This window comes from Monodon monoceros, unplaced genomic scaffold, assembly GCF_005190385.1.
Source record: "Monodon monoceros isolate NGI ecotype Baffin Bay Population unplaced genomic scaffold, NGI_Narwhal_1 Super_Scaffold_21, whole genome shotgun sequence".
Lineage (NCBI taxonomy): Eukaryota > Metazoa > Chordata > Mammalia > Artiodactyla > Monodontidae > Monodon > Monodon monoceros.
Genome location: NW_021703778.1, coordinates 65339102 through 65344995, shown reverse-complemented (window position 1 = coordinate 65344995; position 5894 = coordinate 65339102).

Sequence of the window (5894 nt, the reverse complement as noted above, 5' to 3'; positions counted from 1 at the left end):
TTGTAAGTTCCTTGAATCAGGGTCCACTTCTTATACGTCTTTATATGTTCCTACCAACGCCTGCCAACCCAGCTGTATGTGCAGGAGGTAAGCCTGCAATGAGTACAGATGAAATGTTTCAGTGCTGGGCATTTGGTGACTAAATCAAAGAAGGCTAGAATGGAGAAAAATCACATGGAGCTTCAGGTAAACAACAAAACTACCCAAAAAACAAACCCCACCCCCCCACCAAGAAAACCAGACTTGATATTCTTGGTTAATAATACAGGGGAAAAAAGAAAGAAAGAACTAAAGCTCATATTTTAACTTTTGTTTTGAGTTACTGAATACATTAATAAATATATCACTGGATTATATGCTTACATAATTTTAGCAGTTCACATAGAGCCTTTGGCTACAGTGTAGTTCAGATTAAAAAAATAATGGCTCAGGGACTTCCCTGGTGGCGCAGTGGTTAAGAATCCACCTGCCACTGCAGGGGACACGGGTTCGATCCCTGGTCCGGGAAGATCCCACATGCCGCGGAACTACTAAGCCCGTGCGCCACAACTACTGAGCCTGTGCTCTAGAGCCCGCGTGCTACAACTACTGAGCCCGTGTGCTTAGAGCCCATGCTCTGCAACAAGAGAAGCCACCGCAATGAGAAGCCGGCGTACCACAACAGAGTAGTCCCCACTTGCCGCAACTAGAGAAAGCCCATGTGCAGCAACAAAGACCCAACGCAGCCAAAAATAAATAAATTTATTTTAAAAAAATGGCTCAGAGATATTAATCATAGGGTACAACTTTCAGCTATAAGATGAATAAATTCTGAAATCCTAATGTACAGCATGGTGACTGTAGTTAGCAGTAATATATTACACACTAGAAATTTGGGAAGAGAGTAGATCTCAAGTGGTTTCACCACACACACACAAACACACACACACACAATAACTGTGGGAGGCGATAGGTATGTTAATTAGTTTGATTGTGGTAATTATTGCACAATGCATACATGCATCAAAACATCACCTTATAGGGAATTCCCTGGTGGTCTAGTGGTTAGGACTTTGGGCTTTCAGTGCTGGGGCCCGGGTTCGATCACTGGTCAGGGAACTAAGATCCTGCCTGCCACAAGGTGTGGCCAAATTAAAAAAAAAAAATCACCGTATATACCTTAGATATATACAATTCTTATTTGTCAAAACATAAATTAATTAAAATACTTTTAAAATTAACGGCTCGAAGAGACTGATTTGTATCTAAAGGGCCGCTTGCTTGATTCAATTATGTATCCATGTTTGATTATATATTGTTTTCTCCCAGGGTCAAACTGGAGTCATTCTGGATTTATTCCATGGTCACACTAGAATCCTCAGGGAGTCTTTCTGGGCCAACCCAACACTGCAATGAGCAGGGCTGTCAGCTGCTCCACGGAGACAGTGAATCAGGAGAAAAATCAGTCTTTGCAGAGATGGACAAAACTTGGTGAGTAATGCATAACATGAATATCACTGCTATTAGGAAAGTGGCATTGTGGTCATGCTGTTCTTTATTCATAATACTTTTTCAAAGCTGAGTTTATAATTAAAAAAACAATTAAATCAACTATACGTCCACAAAAAAATAAAATTATTAATAAAAAAACAATTAAAGCACTCCACTCGATTTTAGAGATCTGTCTTAGAACCTGAAAGAATGATCTTGAGCAACGTACTTTTAATCTTGCTAAGCTTCAGCTCTACTTACGTTCATAATAGCCTGAAAACTAAGGTGGAGGCAGCCTGGGAGTAACTGAGCTGTCAGAGGCCTACCTTAGTGCAGGGAAACAGGCAAACCTGGCAACATGGACCTGTGGGCATTTGGCACTTAGTAATAGTAATGATGACGGTGTTGTTGATAGCTCACATTGGTTGTGTTTACCAGTAAGGCATCATGCTGAGGACTCTACATGCTGAGATTTATTTAATTCTCACAACAAACTATGGAGTATGGGTGTGAAGAGAAAACTAAGCCTCAGAAATAAAAGCCTAGAATTTCAAGCCAGGCAACTGCAGGGCTGGGCCTCTGAGGCAGGTTGTACAAGGTAGTGGTTAAGAGCATGGATTTTGGATTTCAACCCTCTCTCTTCTACTTATAAGCCATGTGACCTGCAGAGATTTAGTTTTTCCCCTGTGCCTCGGTTTCCTCATTTTGAAATAGAGATGTAATATCACCTCCTCTGGAGACTTCTTGGGAGGATTATATCAATTAAAATGTAAAGTACTCGCCTATTCCGAGCACCTGTCAGGTGGTTCCCGTTACACCAGGGCTGAAATGAAAGGACGTCTGCAGACTGAGAGTCCCAGTGGGACCTCCTTCTTAGCTGAAAGTCTAGAAGCCAGCTCTGCTGGCTGGCTCTGCCCACGGTGGACTTGTGTTTTGGCGCCCAGCCCTGTCCTGATGTATCCCCCCATCCTCTGACTCTGGTACCTCTGCTGTGGAGATGCTGAGGCTGACTTTGCATATCCTGTCAAGTCCCTGCCCCTGGAGTGATCACCAGGGACTACAGGTGTCAATCACGTGGGTGCATGTGCCTGCCTTTGGGAGAACAGAGTGTGGGGAGAGAACGCCTGTGTGCTCCCCACACCATCTGCATCAGGACCTCAGGCACTGGATGGGGATGGGAAACAGTGCCGGGAGAAGAGACGCTGTTACTGGACAAAACCCTGAGCTGGGTGCGGGGTAGATTTTCATCTATGGAGGGGTATGATGAAGAGGTAGAGAACATTTTCCCCTTTGGGGTGGCCTGGGCTGTGCCCTCCTCAAAGCCAGGAGAAAAAAATCAGTGATGAGGGATCTTATGCACTGGGATGACCTAGTTTCTCCCCAGCATCTGAGCAAGAAGGTCTTGGACTCTGTCCCACTTTGCAAAGGCCAAAACTTTTACCTCTGGGAGTGAGGTTCTCTGAGTAGGAGAAAAAGGGCAGTGCTGGGGAATCTCTCAGACTCCCAGAGCAGAACCAACCTTGGCTTCAGAGGATCAGGCTTCCAGCTTACCTCACTCCCCTCTGCCAGCTAGCAAGCCTGTCCTGAGGTCTTATCAAACCCCCTGGGGATGAAAGCCTTCTGTGGTGTGTACCTTTTGGGATGGGCTGCAAGCTTCCTGGTGAGCCTGGCAGGAGAGGCCCAGCTGTGGCTGGTGCGTGTAGCCCTTACCCAGAGCTACCTGGGAGCAAAGAAAGACAAGGGAGCGAGGGAGCCGAGGGCAGTAGCAAAGGAGTGGGTGGTGCCAGTGCACAGGGACGTGAAAAGGGGAGGGTTGATGGGCAGAATACAGCAGCCCTGGAGCCGCTGTGTCCTTCTCCAGCTGCCAGAGCATGATTGGAGGAAGGGTGAGAAAGGAAGGAGAGGAAAGTGTGATCAGGGGTGGGAAGATCTCTGTTGAGATGGACAATTCTTGGCACTGCTTTGAGAGGTTTTATTTGGGTGGAGGGCCACAGTTTTTAAAAGTAGTATTATTTATCAACTCATTTTCAGAGTACAAGGCATTGTTCTAGGTGCCTGAAATTTATTCAGATATTTCATGCTCGTTGGCAACCTATTATTGTTCCTGCTTTGCAGATGAACAGATTGAGTGACAGTGGAATCTAGTAACTTGCCCAAGGTCACACGACTAGGAAGGGGTAGAGCTTGGCTTTAAACCCAGGCAGGCTGGTATGAGAGGTCAAGCTCTTAACCTTAGCTCCTCTCTATGGAAGACTCCAGACGTGGGCTAGGTTGCCTGCTGCTGGCAGGGACAGTGGTTTGGCAAAGGAGAGAGCATTTGAAAACAAACTTGATCCACCTCCCAACTTTTTTCCAGGCACTAACCTGAAAAAGTAAATCCTGCAGAAATCAAGACTTAGAGAGAACGTCCTGACGCAATTTACCCTGAGATATTAGTGCTATAACTACACCAGGAATCAAACATATGTCCACATTCCAGAAATTTTTTCTGAAGATGGATATCCTAAGGACGCTTTAAAAAAAAAAAAGTAGATACATTCTTTGAAAGGGGGACAAATAAAAATAATTAGTAAAATAACTAACGTGCAGAAGAAGAGGCTAAAAAACTTAAAGAGGCGTGAATGGAACATTTGATGTGGATTTGTTTCCGTGTACATCATGTGACAGGAAACTCCAAACAGTTTAATCAGTTCTGTGCTTTGTGTTTCCATTCACTGTAAAGTGGTCATGGTCACAATGTCATTTCTGTTCCAAGGAACAGAAATCCAGAAAGGGAAAGGATCAGGTGAGGAAAAGAGGAGAGAGTGAGGGCAGAGAAGAGGGAGGTTTCCTGACGCCCTGAGCTTACCCTAAAGTGCCTTAGTCTGAACTGAGTTTTCCTTTGACAACAGGCCACCGTTGGTTCCTACTCTTCTAAAGAGGAGAGCATGTTTATGGAACCTTAGAGGTTTATGGAGCACTTCCTCCGAGCTGCCTTCAAGAAACTTATAATCTTATGGAAGAGAAGGCATGTCTACAAGGCAAGACAAAGTGAGAGTCCAACAGGGGCAGAGGCCAAGATGCTGAAGGGCTGATTAGCTCCAAGGCTGCCTCAGGGGCAGGACTGGTCTATGCTCTTACCTTCTGCTTTCTCCCTCGGGGCTTCGCAAGTGGTAACACAGCACCCAGGACTGGCCCCAGTGGAGTTTAACTCAGTTTCCAGGGTACTTTCCTTGCACACACTGGAGGGCACCACAAAGAAAGGGAATACAGTTGGAGAGTTTGATTTTCATAGAGCTTAACCCAGGACATGGGGAGGCTTGGGCTAGTGAAATAGCCTGGGGTAACCTGCATGTGCCTGGGGGGCTGAGACCAGGGCCAAGACCAAGGATGCAGGGACAGAGGTTGCCATCTTTTTGGGACGCTGACTTCCTGGGGGCTGGAGAGGGCACGCTCAGTTTTTGGGGTGTGGGGAACAAGGGAAGAGAGCATGGTGTGGACAAGGGTTGTGAGGTAAGGCCTGGTGCAGGATCTATGACCACACAAAGGATGCCCTGGGTGAGCTTTCTTATCTCCTCTCCCAGCTCCTCAAGATCTGGTCCCAGAAGCTTATATGGGAACTGAATATTTGCAAAATGGATTCTATTTTTACGCCTTCCTGTATTATGCTTCCTAAGATGTTTTACCATTTCTGTTTCATCCTCAGTTGTCAGTGTTTCCACAAACTTCAGCTTTAACAAACTTTATTTCATCCTCTCCTCTCCAAGCCAAACTTCTCCCTAATTCTTCCAGTTCACATGTACACACTGTAAAATACAAAGGCACGGTTTTGTTTAAAGGAACACTCCCAGAATTCCTACTTAGAATTTTGCCTTTATTTTTATGCATTTCCCTACTATTTGTATGGAGGCAGAGCGATGTCAGACCATCTGAGTCCCATTAAGGCTCATCCACTTAATACCTGAGTGACCTCAGGTAATTTACTTAACTTATATCAGCCTCAGTTTTCTCATTTGCAAAGTGGGGCTACTAATAATAACAACACCCACTTAATTTAGGATTGCACTGAGAATTAGAGATAATACATGCAAAGACCCTGGCATCGTGCCTGGTACATAGCAAGGAGTCAGTAATGGATAATTATGTTATCTCAAAAGAGGTAATTTCTGCTCTTTTAATACCTTGGTAGATAATCCACAGCACAATCCTGGGAATTTGTAACTTTTACATCGTGAGAATTGCTCAAAACTTACAGAGCTTTTAGGCATGTCCTGTTTGGGGGGAAGTTTAATATTTCATGGGTTGTTTAGAGGTAAGAATTAAAACAAGCTCTGTTTTCACTGTGAAATGAGATCCTGTTTATTGTCTATCTTGACACATTAGAATCTAATTTCCATGAGATCAGGATTTATGTCTTGTCTTGATTATTACTGTATCCCTGGTAC